Source organism: Apodemus sylvaticus, chromosome 18 (genome assembly GCF_947179515.1).
Source record: "Apodemus sylvaticus chromosome 18, mApoSyl1.1, whole genome shotgun sequence".
Classification (NCBI taxonomy): Eukaryota; Metazoa; Chordata; class Mammalia; order Rodentia; family Muridae; genus Apodemus; species Apodemus sylvaticus.
In genome coordinates, this window is record NC_067489.1 from 11,372,567 (window position 1) to 11,389,829 (window position 17,263).

The window sequence follows — 17,263 nt, forward strand, 5'->3', positions numbered from 1 at the left end:
TGCAGCCAAGGTTATGATTCCTGTAGTAATGCCAGAGAAATGTATTGAGGATAGACTCAACTCACATCAAAAACTGTTTTGTTACCAATGTCAACAAGAGGACTGGCAAGATGACTCAGTGAGTAAAACTGATTGTGGTCAAGCATGACGGACTGAGTTCAGTTCTTGGGATCTACATGGGAGAAAGGGAAAACTCACTCAAGTTATCTTCTGATCCCTACCTGTGCCATGACATACCTGTCTCCCTCTCCCCATGCACATGTATGCACATGTATGCAAGTGTGCATGCTCATGCAAGGACAACACACACACACACACACACACACACACACACACACACACACACACACACGGGTTATGGGGAAAAACTAAGAGGCACTCAGCCAGGTTTTCACATTTCATTATTATCTTATATCATCACCCCAGCACAATATAGGGGATTATTGTTGTGGGCTTTGTAAGTCAGGGGAATAGATGGAGTTGCAAGATTGAAGGCTGCATGCAGGTAGGACAGACATCCATGGAGAGAACCTGTCCTGAGAGCCCAGACTTTCTGCTCACCTACTATGTATGTACTGCTGAGTCAGTTTCCCAAAGCTCTGTGTTTGAAGTTCAAAACCCAAGTGGGTTTAAACTGTGCACCAAATTGACCATTGGTGGGTGCTGGAACAGAAATTGATGATGCAAGAGTCAACAGGGGGGAGGTATATCTGTATCCCTGAGGACTGGACTGAGATTTTCACAGGTCCTCCTGGTGGCTGTAAAGGACATCATGTCATTTTCAGGAAAAATGAATGCAAGTGGAGAGGGTTGAATTCAGTCCAGCATGCTGAGGAAGTAACTTTGCAAGAAACTAGAAGCATCAGAGAGTCCTCTGCATGCTCTGAGCACTGCTGAATCTCAGAGGTGATTTAGCACTCGCATGGTGTAAAGCCACTGGCTTGCTTCCTTCGAGGTCTCTCTGTTATCTTTCCAGAATGAACGTGGGATGTGTCTGAGATGCTGTGAGTATGGAAGATGTTCCAGATGCACAGGTGGTTACCCTGCTCAGGATGCTACATGTTTTTCTTTACTCCTTTTCTTTATAGGAAGACAGACAGACAGACACAGAGAGTCTTGTTGATGTCAGAAACTGGGAATGAAATCCAAGGATGCATCGTCCAGGAGAGACAGAAATTATTCACCTGTATCTATGATCCTGGTACAACTGGTGTTTATCGGTGTGCTACTGGTGCTGACCTGTGTTCTGACAACTTCAGAACTGTAGAATTCACAGAACTGGTAGACCAACACTATGGATCTACAAATAATTTGTAGAGATTTTTGTCTCTAGAATCCATGGACTACAAACGAGTGTTTGTTGCTGAGGAAAACACTAGGACCAACCACAAGTGTGTAGAGAGGTAACCCAAGCTACATGGTGAAGACTGAACACACCAGAGAGAGAAGCCAAGTGGTTGCTTTTTCTTTTTCTTCAAATTTCCCATGGCAAGCATCCCTAGGTATTGAATAGATTGAGTTCAGCACCTGGTAGCTTTTAGGGATTAAAGACAAATTAAAACTAATTTAAAATAATGACAAAATACAATTTTTGAATCTGTGTTTTCAGATCTGTGGTTCCAAACTTATAAGTCAAAAATAATAAAATTAAGTATTAATTATTTCTAAATGGTGCAGATATGAAAAAAAAAATAAATACCCAAAGGGTTTCTCACAAGGACAAGGATGCTTTGCAGTGTCTGGTACATTAGTCATCATGCATGATCATTCAGTCATCTCACAGCCAGCCATAAGAACATTGGACATGTGCACAGAAGCCTTGTACTATCATCCCATATATGAAATCTGAAAGTCAGACACCAGGACAGTCATATACCAGTAACAAAGTTACCGGTGGAGCAAGGGGAACTGTGTCACCAGACAGAAAAACTGGTCAGGTGGAGCAGATTAAGGAACTCTGGCAATTCTCGTAATTGAGAATGGTGAGTTCGAATCTCCTCTGGATCAGATTCCTGTCCTGGAGCACATGACCAGGACACTGCACTAAGAAGAAGATGACAACTAGTCATGTAGCATGGTGCCCGGAGTTCTCCATGCTAATGAGGTATCTAGATGGCCCCAAGGATTTAGCCTTGGATAAAGGATAAGCTTCCTTTTCTGGATGTTCTTTCCTGTCAAAGGTATTTGATATCTGGTCTACCCTGAGTAAGTCGTATACACCCTCTATCTGCCATGAATAGATAGTCTGGGCAAGCAAGGACGGTCTCCTTCCTCAAGGACCACCATGTGAGGTGCAGGCTTCATCAATACTAAGATGCACATACATCTGTAGAAGGCCTCTCTGCACTCCTGACTCACCCTGAGCTTACTCAAATTCCTGCTGCCCCAGGCTCATGACCCCTCCCCTTTCTCAACTCTCTAAGGATCCCAGTGGTATCTAGATGCCTAGGAGTTTGAGAACCACAGCCTCAGCCCAGCCTGTATAGTTTCTCACCAGAAGAAACATGGGCTATGGCCCTATCTTAGGCTCTCAGGCTCCAATTCGCCTCCCCTGAGCCATGTCCTGACACCCCAGTGGCAAGGCTCAAAGCAGAATCACAGCAAGGTTCCTTCAAAGGTAGAATAAAAAAGTATACAGGAGAATGTATTAACCACAGTAAAAACTGCAGTCTGTGGGGGGTATGCAGTAATATATTTGTAGTAACAAAATATAAGCTATGATTTTTTTATCTATTATCATTTTATTTAATCTTTGTTTAATGTTTTTTGATGAGTGCAATAAGTCCTGCCCATTGGTCAGTGTACTGGCTGGTTTTGTGTGTCAACTTGACACAGGCTGGAATTATCACAGAGAATGGATCTTCAGGTGAGGAAATGCCTCCATGAGATTCAGCTGTGGGGCATTTTCTCAATTAGTGATCAAGGGGGGGAGGGCCCCTTGTGGGTGGTGCTATCCCTGGGCTGGTAGTCTTGGGTTCTATAAGAAAGCAAGCTGAGCAAGCCAGGGGAAGCAAGCCAATAAGAAACATCCCTCCATGACCTCTGAATCAGCTCCTGCTTCCTGACCTGCTTGATTCCAGTCCTAACTTCCTTTAGTGATGAACAGTAGTGTGGAAGTGTAAGCTGAATAAACCCTTTCCTCCCCAACTTGCTTCTTTGTCATGAGGTTGTGCAGGAATAGAAATCCTGACTAAGACAGTCAGTTAAACAGTGGATCTAATCTCCTGCACTTGTAGAGTCTGGAGGTCTCAGGTTGAAGTGCCAGCAAGGTAGGCTGTAAAGAGGGTTCTTGCCCTGATCACTTCCTTGCCATCTTATTGAAGTGAGAAGAGGACTCCAGTCTCTCCCTCTTCTAAAGATACTAATTGTATCATCATGGGGTACCTCTCAACTTCATTTAACCTACTTGCTTCTACAAGACTAACCTGCAAGCACCATCAATGAGGATGCATGATTTCCAGCCTCTGGACTTTTGAGGCACAGCCATGCCATCCACACCAAGAGTCAAAGTACAGAAAGAGGAGCTGGGGCCATAGCAAGATGCCACACAAGAGGCTTGCTTTGCCCCTGGCTGCTTTACCCCTCACTTGCAGATAACCACTGTCAACAAAGGATGGCTACACCCTCCCGAGGATGCAGGCTCACAGGTAGCCCGCAGCATAAGGGCTACTGGCTGCCCAACACCTGGCATGCAATCAAACTAGATTTCCCATCATTCCAAGTTACCCCTTTCTCATAGCTACTACTTTCCTCTTGGCAGAACAGGCTTCATTTCTGAGAAATCACTATTAATTTTTCTCACCAGACCTATGGATATGAAATTATGTGTCCACTAACCTCTGGCCTTTCTCCTTGCTTTTTCAGCTCTCCAATCATATTCCTTCCACTGTGTTTTGACCTGCCAGCCAACCCTGTACCTGCAGCCAAGCTTCCAAGCTGGGCCTGGTGCCTGGTGGCACACACCTGTATTCCAAGAACTCACCAGGCCTAAGGTAGGAGGGTTACCCCAAGTACAAGACCATCCTGGGCTACCTACTAAGAACATCTTTCAGAAAAACAACAAATGGGGCAAAAATCCACTTCCATTCCCCTGTGTCTAGCCCATCATTCTTAGCATCTGTGAGCACATGCTGGCCACACACTGGGGTTCTGAAGCTTTCACTGGACAGGGCTTGACTCTCCAAATTCTGAAAATGTATCTATCAGAGTAATTACTAGACTCTGCCCCCTAATATTTCATAGAACCTCACTCTATGCCCTCCTGTATTTCTCACTCAGCATTAAAGCATGCAAGTTAAAAAGCTGGTTTTATGTATCTGGTTTTATGAAGTTTATGAACAGAGAACTCACTTCCAAAGGTCAAATATCAACATGAATCTGGCTGGTCCGAACAGCTCATAAAAACAAACGAGGTAAATAATAATAGAATCTAAACGGAATGTGCATCTGGATGCAGAAAATTGCTTGACATCGGCCACTATTTTAGGATGTTAAATAGGCTACAATACATTTTTGGTAGTAAAAGCTTTGCATAAAAGCTTTTTATAATGTAATTATTGGGCAGATGATAAGATGTAACTCCAGGGCTAAGCACTTCATGTTTTATCTTTATTTAATTTTTGTTTTGAGGAGATTGATTTGAGGTCTCCAGGATAGAGCCATGGTTTCTTTGATGTAGGGATTTTCTGTGGTTTTGGTTTGGGGGTGTGTGGATATGTGTGTGTGTGTGTGTGTGTGAATGTACCTGTGCATATGAGCATGTGGTGTGTGTGTAATGCTTTGCCAGCAAGGCTGCACACATGCACAGTCACTCTGAGAGTCTCAGGTGATTCTGAAAGACCAGCACTGGCATCAGGAATACAGAGAAAAACCCAAAGGGACTCTATATGGGTAATCAGACATTACTTAACAAAACCAGGAAGGATCCTGGACTTGTAGTCACCTGCTGATCAGTTACTAGGGTTTCAGTTCAGCAAACATAATACACGGGTGTTAAGGCAGGTTTATCTCAGTGTCACAGAATTCAGGAGGTGACAACCAGCCACATACTGGGAACTTCAGGATGACTGCTCTTCTGGTTCTGGTTACCTGCCAGTGATTGGCCTGTGATAGTAACTGGAAACTCTCAAGCAGGGCAGCAAGGCAAAACAACAGGAGCAGGAAGAGTCCTCAAGAGATGGTGAGCCCAATGACAACACTCCTGGGAGACAGCTGTACTGAGACAGCTCATTGAATGGGGGAAATGAAGGCTACTTAAACCTTTGGGGGAGTAGGGACTTTTATGATGAGGCCAGGGTACAGGGGATACCTCATTAGCATAAGGAGGAATTCCAGGTCATGACTTTACAAAGGGAGAAGGTAAATGGGTCATGACTTTATAAAGGGAGTGGCTTCTGGACTATGTGACCTTCTCCAGGGGGCAAAGGTCTGGGCTCAGGGCTACATGTTCCAGGATGTACAGGCTCTGGGGGCCTCACAGAGAGTACCATGGAGCTGAGCCAGCTCTGTACCTAGAGCAGACGCTTTATTGCTCTACCAGCCAGAAGTTCCGAAATAAGGAAGGAGCATTATCACTAAATACCACTGCTAACTCACATCCATCGGAAGCTGCATAGGGGGCAAAGTTATAGAGATGGCTGATGTGGTTATCTGAGAAGCTGAGATACTATCTGGAAAAAACACATGTGTGCTTAGTGTTTTGTCTGTTTGACAGGAGCTAGGGTCATCAGGGAAGAAGAAACCTTAAATGAGAAAATGCCTCCATCAGATGAGCCTGTAGGCAAATCTGTGGGGACATTTTCTTTATTAATGCCAGATGTGGGAGGGCCTAGGCTGGGATGGGTGGCGTTATCCCTGGACAGGTGGTCTTGAGTTTTATAATGAAGCAGGTTGAGTTAGCAGCTTTTCTCTATGGCTGCCACCTTCAGGGAGTTCTACCCTGACTCCACTCTGGATTGTCTCTAAACTGTAAGATGAAATAAACCTTTTCCTCCTCAAATTGTTTTTAGTCGTGGTGTTTACCACAGCCGTAGAAACTGAACTAGGATGATACATGACCCTGCAATTTCACAGGATCTTTATGGGTAGAGTCTCATTTCTCCCTTCACAATCTGGGTGTTGGCTGGTTTATTTCCCATTGCCTGGTGGTTTTCAAATATTTAGGCTACACTGTCACCAGCACCTCATTGCTGAGTCCTAATTGATGACCTTAGCTGAAAGACTTATGTCAAGTTGACCCTGCCTTTTAGATGCACAGAGAAAACACAATTTGTTTCTGCTCCCATATCCTTGGTGGGTAGCACTACTGCCCCTCCCTTTCAGTCCCAAAGGACACTGGGATATTGTATCTATTTCTGATGTAGTTGGTCTGTGATCTAAGCATTTTTTTAATTTTAGGTTTTTCCATTTTGATTTGTACATATTCTTCACATATCCTTGGCACAATCTTCTTGGAACCTTCCACACAGCACGTCTGCTTCTTCAAAGACCTCTGGGTCTTGTGGTAATCCTAGTTTGCCCCAGAAAGGTCTCTGTGCAGCTGGAATTGAGGTCAGGGGTCAAACACTGGAGAGGGTGATATTGACCTGGTTTCTTCCTCTCCCATCTACTTCTAACCCAAAAGGGTGTGGCAGAGGAGACAAGAGAGTGTTCTGAGCATCACTGCTGTCAGAGGCTCCTGGTACTGAACCTCCTGAGCTGATGTGTCAATCAGTAGATTTGTTACAGAGATCTGGCCCAGCACACATTGTCTTCAGCATTTTTGAGTAAATATCCACATCCTCCAGCACACATTGTCTTCAGCATTTTTGAGTAAATTTCCACATCCTCGGGTTTATTTTTATTGGTAAAGTGAAATGAAAAAGGATAGTCAGTAGCCTTGATATTCTTAAATTGGGAAAGATTTTCTTTACAAACTTTATTTTTTTTTTATCACAATAAGCTCAACATAAAAAAAATAATAAGCATGGCTGCCACAGTCCCTAATTGGAAGCTGAAGCCCTCGCCTTTTTGGCTGCACTGCTCTTGAACACATTTATGAAACCTAGCAGTTGTTATCTGCAAGATCTGTCCTTCAGAGTCCTCAAGATTTCTTCTTTTACTGCTCATTCTCATGTTTGCCTCCATGTGGAAATCGACACCTTCACAGCTCACCTCCAACTGGGCTGGTCATACCTGGTCAACACCAGCCTGTATACCCAGCTTCTGTCATAAATGGCACACCCAGCTTCTTTCAAGAAGCTGCAGACCAAAACTACCCAGATGCCTGTAGTTCTTTGTCTAGGAGAAGGAGAGTTAGCCTCTCCTAGGGGTAAGCCCCCCTTACTGGTTTTCCAGTAAAGTGTAATCAATCGGTCTGTGCTCAGATTTACACACAGGCAACAAAAACCAGACTTAACAGGTTTTATTTATATAATAATATATATGTGAATATACATATATACACACATATATACATACGTATATTTATATAATGATAATCAAAGAAAAAGAGGCTACCATTTGAAAGTGGGGTGATGGGAAAGGTTTAATTAATGGGGTAGTTTGGAGGGCTGGAGGGATGAAAGTAAGGGGAAGGAGTGATGTAATTCTATTAAAAAAAATTAAGTGGAAAAAAAACCCGTAGAACTATTAAACAGGGTCCCATGGTCCAGAAGAGGGTAGTTATAGCCTTAGACTGTGAAGTTTTCATTAAAGAAAATAGAAATGAATGGTCTATCAGGGGGGTAACATACACAGACCCAGTAATTTAAGAGTAAAGTCTGATGGAGACATAGGTTGGCAGCATGTTACGAGAACAGCCGGACAGCAGAAAACTTCTTTTGAGACCTTCAGGCTTGGTGTAGCTTCCCAGCTCTATTGACACTGAACTCATAGACATCCATGTTCAAGCCTGTGGGACCATGCTAATAAACTGCTAACAGTTTGACCATCAGGCCTGTAAGGAATGGTATAGGGTATTCAGGAGCCTTATGACCAAGATCTCAGCACAAAGATTTATTTACCCAAGAGATCAGAAGGCAGATTAGAGATAAAGGCAGGAGATAGAGGACGGGGAGAAGGGGGAAAGATACAAGGAAAAATGATGTGCTTGTCCTGGAGAAGGGTGACGACAAAGGACCACCTCTAGATAGAGACAGGCATGGAAACCCTGTGTTATGATGTGCTGTTTAATCTTAATTGGACATATTAGTCAGGTGAGCAAAAAGGGTCTTTTGATTGCTGTTCTTCAATATTGTGAGAGCTGGATCTTGGTAGACAGCCTCAGGAGGAGGAAGTGGCTAAATAAGGAGTTGACCTGTAATGGTTTTATAGCAAGGTAGAGGGAATCAGAGAGATGGACAAAGCCTGTTGGAGACATGTTTGCCATGCTCAGGCTGGCTAGAGCGCCTTCAAGGCCAAATCCAGCCTTCTATCGACTGCCATTTGCTGATCTATGCTGCAAAAATGGCCAAGATGCAAACGTGACCAAGAAATAAAGGAAACATTCACTTGAAGATGAGAGAGAACCTTGGCTGGCACTTCAGTGTTAGAGGAACATACCAGAGGAAGGGCAGGTATGGAAGGCATTCAGTTCCTGTTAAAGTCAGAGAACTGAGGAAGCTGTGGCCATTGCCCTGGGTCATAGTAGGGTGTCACAGACACTGGGACTGAATGGCACATTTAGGACGTTAGGCAGAAGGTGAGGTGCTGCTGGTAGAACAGAGGGCACGGTACATTAGTGCTATAGTGAAGCTAGGTGTACCTAAGGAGAGGTCAGGTGCCTGTGTAGACCAGCGGCAGCAGTGATGATGGGTCCACAGACTGCAGGTGCCAAGTGCTCCTGCAGGAACCTTCTGGCCTCTTCTAACTATTTGTACAGAAGCAGGCCCTGATGTCTCCCTGAGAAGCAAGTAAAGCCAGCTGGAGAGACAGAGATGGAAGGGCATCTGAGAATCTTGGCCTGGCCATAGGCAAAACTATCCAAGCTTTCATCTCCATCAGCACTAGGGGAGTTCAGATGTTAAAGACCCACAGCTGTGTGTGCCTAGAGCTGAAGCAGCCACAGCTGTGCCACCAAAATGGATGAACTAAGCAAGATGCAAAGAATAGGGTGAGGGAAATGTTCTCAAAGCCCTGACCCAGCAGAACTGAGGAGCAAAGATTCACAATGCCTCTCTACATCTTTCGTTGATGAAGTTTCCATTGCAGGACCACAGAGTTGCATACTCCAGCCATACTTTGAAGATTGGGCAAGATGAGAAAATCTGACACTGAAATCTTAAATCTATGCACATCTTCACTCAGCACAGGGCAGTAGCAGACCACACCCTCTACCACATTGTCTCATGTTTTCTTAAAGTGGCTTCTTGCCTTTGTCCAATTCTATACCTTACCATCTGTATAGGGACAGAATGAATAGTGCCAGTTTCTCTGTGATTTGGTGCTGGTAACCACAGCCTAGCATCCTAGGGTATCACTGAGGCAGGGGAGAGGATACCAAGAACACTGTGAAAACACTGCAATCTGCGTCCAAGAGACAATCTCAGTAAAGAGAGGCATGAAGAGGCTGAGAGACAAACATCTGAGTTCCATGCATGTGTGACAACCCTAAAGATAAAATTCATTGAAGACATTATTAAGACTGAGACCAACTCATAGATTGATTTCCAGCTGCCAATGAGTTAGCCAGGTCCCTGCAGAGGCTACTTGGTTCCCTCAGAAAGCACTTCAGCTATTAAGGAGGACATTAATATAATTGTGTTGACCATTGAGTCTACAAATATGAAAGAGCTTACATGAAGAAAATTCTCCCCCCTCATGTTCTGCAGTGGTTGATATCTTCTAGTCTGTCCCTATGTGTTTAAGTAGAAAAGGGAAACTTTGGGAGGGGAGGGGGATGCAAAATCACCAAAATTAGCACAACCAAAACCAAGCTAGATATGTTTTCAAAGAAGGTATGAAAAGTCTAGGTTCCTGTGTATGCATGGTCTCATCTATGTATTAATTCCAGCTAATTTTGTTAGCTATTTGTTATTCTTCCAGCCCCAAGCTTGCAAATAGAAGGAGGAATGAATGTTAGGCAGAGAGTTGTGCCTCTGATAAGCAGGATGCCTTGGATTTTAACTAACTTTTCAGATGTGTAGTGTGGGTATACTTATAGGTTTCATAAGGTTTTCATACATGTTTTTGAAATGTTTACAGTTGCCAGGCAGTGGTAGCACATGCCTTTAATCCCATCACTTGGAAGGCAGATGCAGTCAGATTTCTGAGTTCAAGGCCAGCCTGGTCTACAGAGTGAATTCCAGGACATCCAGGGCTACACAGAGAAACCCTTTTCTTTTCAAAAGAAAAAAAAAAGAAAGAAAGAAAAAAAAAGAAATGCCTACAGTTTTATTCTAGTATTTCAAAACAACAAAGTAAACAAATGTGCACAAACTCACCAAGATCCTTTTGACCAGGCAGGAGCCAGAGAGTAACGTTCACTAACCCTGGAATGATCATGTCCAAGGGGGAATAAAGAACTAAAAAGCGAACCTCTATAGATTATATGCTTGCTCTATGGGGCATGGGGCATTTGTAAGCATGAGTAGCCTTATTTCTTGAGAGGCATTAGCATTGCCTAAGATGCACTTCTGGATATGTCTGTGATAGCATCTTCAGGGCAATGTTAAGAAGCAGCTTGATTGTGGGTAGCAGCAGCCCATGGGATGGGGTCCTAGACTGAATGAAGACAGAGGTTGCTTGCAGACTATGACTGTGGACACAGTGTGACCAACCATCCACCCTCTTGCCCACATGTTTTTTTTTTTTCTCCTACCACAGACTCTGCCACGTTAAAGTATAAACCAAAATAACCCTTTTTCCCTTAAGTTGCCATTGTAGGTATTTTGTTTGAACATCATGAAAAATCATTAATGCAAAACACATCATGTCCATGGCTCCCAGTGTAGAATATCAGGCCTCTCCTCCACCAACACCCCTTTCCAGGCATAGCAAGAGAGGTCAAGGGTTCTCTTCCCAGAGAGACCTCATTACACTTCTCTGTAAGAGCCTCAACCCCTCTGGTACTCCCCAGTGTAGTCTGTGGAGAGGGACACACACAGAACCACACAATTGCTAATGAATATTCTACCTTTAGGGTTTTTCTTCTCACTCACTGACATCACTGCTGTAATCATAGAAACATTAAGAGCAATTTTCCCAAGTAATTTTTGGATTGCAATAGAAAATGGAAATTATTTTGTTAAATGTACAAATATTTTGAAAAGAGGTTTCCTGAATGGAGTGTCATGGGAAAACAGATTTTTGATCCCTATTTGAGTTAAATTCTAGCACATTCTGTGTGTGGAGGTAAGTGGGAGGCATAGCCACACAAAAGTGTTTGCTTTTTGCTTGAGAAAAAAATGATCTGTGTTTGTCAATTAATGTTGCCTAATATTGAACATGAATAAAGCAGACATTAATAAGGCTCAATTGTCCGTGGACCCCAGAGCTCTGTGCTTCTTCATACAAATCACTTAGGATCATATACAGTTGCAATGATTGGCATCTGACCAAAAGTAATTAATGTGAAGACCTTGCATTTAGAAAGTTAAAGAACAAAACAGGTATGTATTATAAAGTCAGCTTGATCCAGCAGTAAGGAACTGGCAAGTTTGATACTCTGGATACAGTTTGGGTTAACTAGGATAAGATTTAAAAGAATGAACAGAGTTGTAGTTGAAGTGGAAATTTGTTTTAGGAAAAAAAAAACTTAATATGGATTAAGGGCAGACTGAGACAACCATTCCAGAGGAGCAGGTGTTTGGATCAAGCAGCAGTGGGCACTGATTCTTCCCTATGTATTGACATGGTAGACTATATAGTTACCCTTAGTATAGAAGGACATATCTACTGAGCCATCAAGACCCCCTGTAACCTTTGGAGAGTTTGTCTCAATGTCATCAGGTAGATATAGATGGTCCTTTTTCTTATTGAGTTTATATAAGCTTACTGTATGAGATAGCCTAACAAAACAGACATTATACTAACTACAGAACTGCTTTTTACAATAAAAACACACCTGGTCTGGCAACAGCTCTGCCAGCCTCCACTGAACAAGAAATATTCAGGCCTGCTACATCAAGAACACTCAGTTCAAGGCTTCCCACCAGAAACCTGCTGCACAGAGAACATTCAGATTAGGCCTCCCTTCCAGATACCTGTTGCACCAGGAATATCCAGGGACAAGCAGATGACTAAAGGCCAGCATACGAACCCAATTAATAAGAGCCAGGGTAACATCACATCTGCAAAGCAAAACTATCCCACTACAGCAAGTTCTGGATATCCTAACAGGGCCAACACACAAGAAAATGACCTTAAACCCAAGCTTATAGAGATGATAAAGGCCTTTAAAGAAGAAATTAATAAATTCCGTAAAGAAATATAGGAAAACACAACCAAAAGCAATCTGCAGATTCAATTCCCATCAAACTTCCAACACAATTCTTTATAGAACTTTAAAGAGCAATTCTCAACTTCGCATGGAAAAACAAAAAACACAGGATATCTAAGACAATCTTGAACAATAAAGGAACTTCTGAAGAAATCATTATTTGTGATCTCAAGCTGTACTACAGAGCAATAGTAATAAAAACTGCATAGTATTGGTACAGAATCAGACATGTTGATCATTGGGTTCTAATTGAAGACCCCAAAATAAGCCCACACACCTATGGACACTTAATTTTTGACAAAGAAACTGAAACCATACAATGAAAAAAAAGGAAGCATCTTCAACAAATGGTGCTAGTCTAATTGGTATTATTGATGTAGAAGAATGCAAATTGATGCATATTTATCAACCCACACAAAACTCAAGTCCAAATGGATCAAAGACCTCAACATAAAACTAGACACACTAAATCTAATGGAAGAGAAAGTGGGGGCAAGCCTTGAACTCATTGGCACAGGAAACAAATTCCTGAACAGAACATCCATAGCTCAGACACTAAGATTAACAATTAATAAATTTGACTTCATGAAACTGAAAAGCTTTTTAAAAGGCTAAGTAAACCATCAACAGGACAAATTGTAGCCTACAGAATGTAAAAAGGTCTTCACCAACCCATTTCTGATAGAAGGCTAATATCCAAAATATATATTAAAAAAAAACTCAGGAAGTTAGACGCCAACAAACCAAATAATCAAATTTTAAAATGGGGTACAGAGCTAAACAGAATTCTCAACAGAGGAATCTAGAATGACTGAGAATAACTTAAGGAAATGTTCAAGATCTTAGTCACCAGGAATATGCAAATCCAATCAACCCTGAGGTTCCATCTTACACCACTCAGAATGGTTGAGATAAAAAACTCAAGGGACAGTACAAGCTGGTGAGGATGTGGAACAAAGGGAACACTCCTCCATTGCTGGTAGGCATGCAAACTTATACAACTACTTTGAAAATCAATTTGTCAGTTTCTCATAAAATTGAGAATAATTCTACATCAAGACCCAGCTATACCACCAGACATATGCCCAAAATATATTCCAAGATATCATAAGGACAGGTACTCCAGTATGTTCATAGCAGCTTTACTCATAATAGCCAGAAAATGAAAACATCCTAGTTGTCCCTCAACTGAAGAATGGATAAAGAATATGTGGTACATCTACACAATGAAATATTATTCCATTATTAAAACCAAGGGCATCATGAAATTTGCAGGCAAATGGCTGGTACTAGAAAATATCCTGAGTTATGTAATGCAGACCCAGAAAGATATGTATGTTGTGTACTCATGTGTAAGTGGATATTAGCCATAAGGTGCAAGATAACCATGTTACAATCCACAGACCCAAAGAAACTGAGTAATAAGGAAGGCCCAAGGGAGGATGTATGAATCTCACTCACTCAGAATGGGAAACAAAATAGTCATCAGAGTTGGATGACTGGCTTGGAGAGCGGGTGAGGAGGGGTCCAGGGAGACACAGAAGGCTGGATATGTTTAAGGGCCAATTGCTCTTTAACCAGCATTTGGGCAGCAGCTAACTTTTCAGAGGAGAGAGGCCACTGAGGAACCCACACCGGCTCCTCTGTTTTCCAGGTGATAGGAATGTTCTCCTCAGCGGCCCCTAAGAAAAACCCAATCCTTTCTTATCTCTTTTAGAGGTTGCTGTTACTGGATGTACATTCCCCTGAGAGTCTTTACCCAATCCTTGTCCAGGTTGCCAGCCCATGCGCCGCATCATCTGCTGTGAGGACATTGAGTATTCACCATTGGTCAAATGATACCCCATGAGTGTTAACAGGTCTCTGCCCCATAAGCTGATAGGCAACTCCAGCACATAAGGTTGGGATTGACCCTCATGCCCTTCTTCATCCTTCCAAAAGAGGAAGGCTGCACTCATATTAGGAGCCTTTGCATACCCCAAGCCCTGTAGGGACTGAGCAGATGCCTGTACTGGCCAGGCAGTAAGCCAATCCTTAGTGGCAATGATGCTACGATCAGCCCCAGTGTCCAATAGGCCCTGGATTTTCTTGCCATTAACAGTTAGTTGTAACATAGGCCGATCATCCAGATGTAAACTTAAAAATACAGCATCATTGCCTGTTGAACCAAACTCTCGATCACCGCATCGAGTTGTATGCGCAGCAAATGATCTATGGCAACTGGGCAAAAGCAAAAGCTGGGCAATATGATCCCCTGGGGAGATGGCTGTAACCCCCCTAGGAGAGGAGGCCATGATTTTGACAATCCCTTCATAATCAGAATCAATAACTCCTGGGTGAATGATTAGACCCTTTAATGCAGAAGAGGATCTCCCCAGCAGCAATCCTACTGTTCCTGCTGGTAACGGACCTTTAAAGTCCATGGGGATCAATTGTACCCCCATCTGTGGTGTTAAGGAGGTCCAACCCTGCGGATCCTGGGGTTGCCCTTCTTGGGGTCTCAGAAAGGCCAGTGTAGTTCCGGAGGCTGGCGCTGTCATGGCCCCATATATTTGTGGGCCCTGGGGTCGAGGGCCCCTCTGCACGTTTTTTGGCCAAGCACCACCATAGCCCTGAACTAAGGGATGGCCATGGATGTCCTTGACTGACCTGCACTCATTGGCCCAGTGATTTCCTTTACAACACCTAGGGCAAACCCCTGGAGGGCACTGAGGCTTACTTCCTCTTTTATTAGGACACTGCTTCTTCATAAGGCCCTGCTTACCACAAGAAAAACAAGCTCCAGGAGATCTTTGTTTAGTTTTAGAATATTAAACTACTCCTTGCACAACAGCAGCTGCTAATCCAGCATTGGACAAAGGTCCTCCTATCTCGCGACATGCTTTCATCCAGGCCTGAAGCCCTTTTCCTTTCCATGGGGTAATGGCATTGCGGCACTCGCGAGTGCACTGCTCAAAGATTAATTGTTGCACCAGTGGCATGGCCGCATCAGTGTCTCCAAAAATGCAACCTGCGGCTTCCATCATCCTGGCGACAAAAATCTGAGAATGGCTCGGTGGTCCCCTGAAGAATTTTGGTTAAGTTCCCAGAAACCTCTCCTTTATTTGGAAGAGACTTCCAGGCCTTTTTAGCTGTCTCACCTGATCATACACCTGGATGGGAAAATTAATCTGATTGTTCAGCCACTGCCCCTGGCCCATGAGCATATCATAAGTTCAAGAAGCCTGACTATTAGCAACATTCTCCCTGGCTTGCTGCTGCGCCAGCTCAGCATATATGGACTTCCAGTCTAGATATTGTCCCATAGTCAAACACGCCTTAACTGTGGATTGCCAATCAGAGGGCGTCATAACATTTCCAGATATATGCTCAACCAGCGCAAGGGTGAAAGAGGCATTAATGCCATATGCTTGGACTGACTCTGCCAAATTCTTAAGAAGCTTGAAGTCAAGCGGCTCATGGGATCTCACTTGATTAGCATCTTCATAGACTGGAAAAGCCATAGCGGCTTCCCTCCAAGTATTAGGGCAAAAGGTATGCGATGCTTTGGCGTCCTCTGCTGATCCTAGGGACGATGGGCCAGCGGACGCTTCTGCATAGGGCAGAGGGGCTGTCAGCAATGCCCCGTGCCTCACTTCCTTGTTCTCCCCCTTCAACTCCTTGTCTTGCTTTTCCTTCTTCTCTTTCTTTCTTCTTCGTTCTACCTCCGCTAGTAGTTCCTGTATAGCTTCCTCTAGGTCCCCCATATCTAGCTCACTGTCAGAGCTGCCATCTGCTTCTGAACCCTGTTTCTCCTCTATTCCCTTCAAGCTAGGATACAGGCGTGGTGGCTTGCTAGGGGGCTCTTGAGATTCATCAGAGCACGTATCAGAGCGAGCCTCTTTAACTTGCTCCAAGGCCTCAGCTGTAGCCTATATGGCAGGCAGGCAACTCTCACAAGTCAAGCAGCTGCGGATAACTTTCCACAAGCCCCGCACTCCCATCTTTCCTGCTCTGTCCTGTAGGCTGCCCTCCTCCCAGGCCCGATCTAAGTCCTTACCCAGCTTGTCCCAGCATGCAAGTGTGAGGTTACCAGACATGGCAAACCAAGGAGCTACCTCATCTACTGTGGTTAAAAAATTCTGAATAGTTTTGCTTTTGTACTTCAGCCCTTTGCTAACAAGCAGCTCCTGAAGAACCGCCTTCATCGGGCAGGATGGTGAAACCCCCATGTCTACCGACAACACTCACGTCCAGGCTGAAGACAGTGGAGGCAAAAACAGCTGACTAGAGTTATCAGAACCATTGCCACAAACACTGAGATGACAATTAACGGAGGGATTCCTCCTGGCATGAACATAATCTGTTGGCCGCTTTTATTTTCACTTTATGTAGCCTCCTTCCGAGGACTTAGAAAGAATGAAGCCTCCTTCCGAGGACTTTCAAATGCAGGGCCCAACTTACCGGCCACTTACCAAGAGCTTGCTCTGACTCTCAACAGGTTCTGGAACTCCCGGGGATGCGAAGAACTCGGAGCTCCCCGTACGGACCACCAATTGTGCCGAACCAATCTCCTGACCAGCAGGAAAGAAAGACTAGCACACCAGTTCCTTCCAGAGAGAGTTTACTCAGAATGTATGCCAAGTTACAGCTTGCTGGGTGTGCCCCCGAATCTCCCATGAGCGTGACTGATATACCCTTGCAAGGACGGCCCATGGTCCGAGATTACGCTTCACTCTGCCATTGGCCGAGCCACAAGGCGTGAGATCAGGCCACTAAGTGATCCAAGCCCCAAGCCTTATACGGACTTGTTTACTCCAAGCGGCCAGGCTCAGGCAGCGCCATCTTAAAGGCGCAGTCAGCTCT

The 17,263-nt window shown here is 43.9% G+C and overlaps 1 long non-coding RNA gene across 2 annotated transcripts in view; it reads right to left on the reverse strand.

The window, feature by feature from the left end:
- Positions 1-17,042, reverse strand: part of LOC127668882 (uncharacterized) — a 56,304-nt gene extending 39,262 nt beyond the window's left edge. For both annotated transcript variants that reach the window (XR_007974233.1, XR_007974234.1), the window contains exon 1: positions 16,873-17,042. This is a non-coding gene — a long non-coding RNA (uncharacterized LOC127668882). The remainder of the gene's footprint in view (positions 1-16,872) is intronic.
- Between the last annotated feature and the right edge of the window lie 221 nt (positions 17,043-17,263).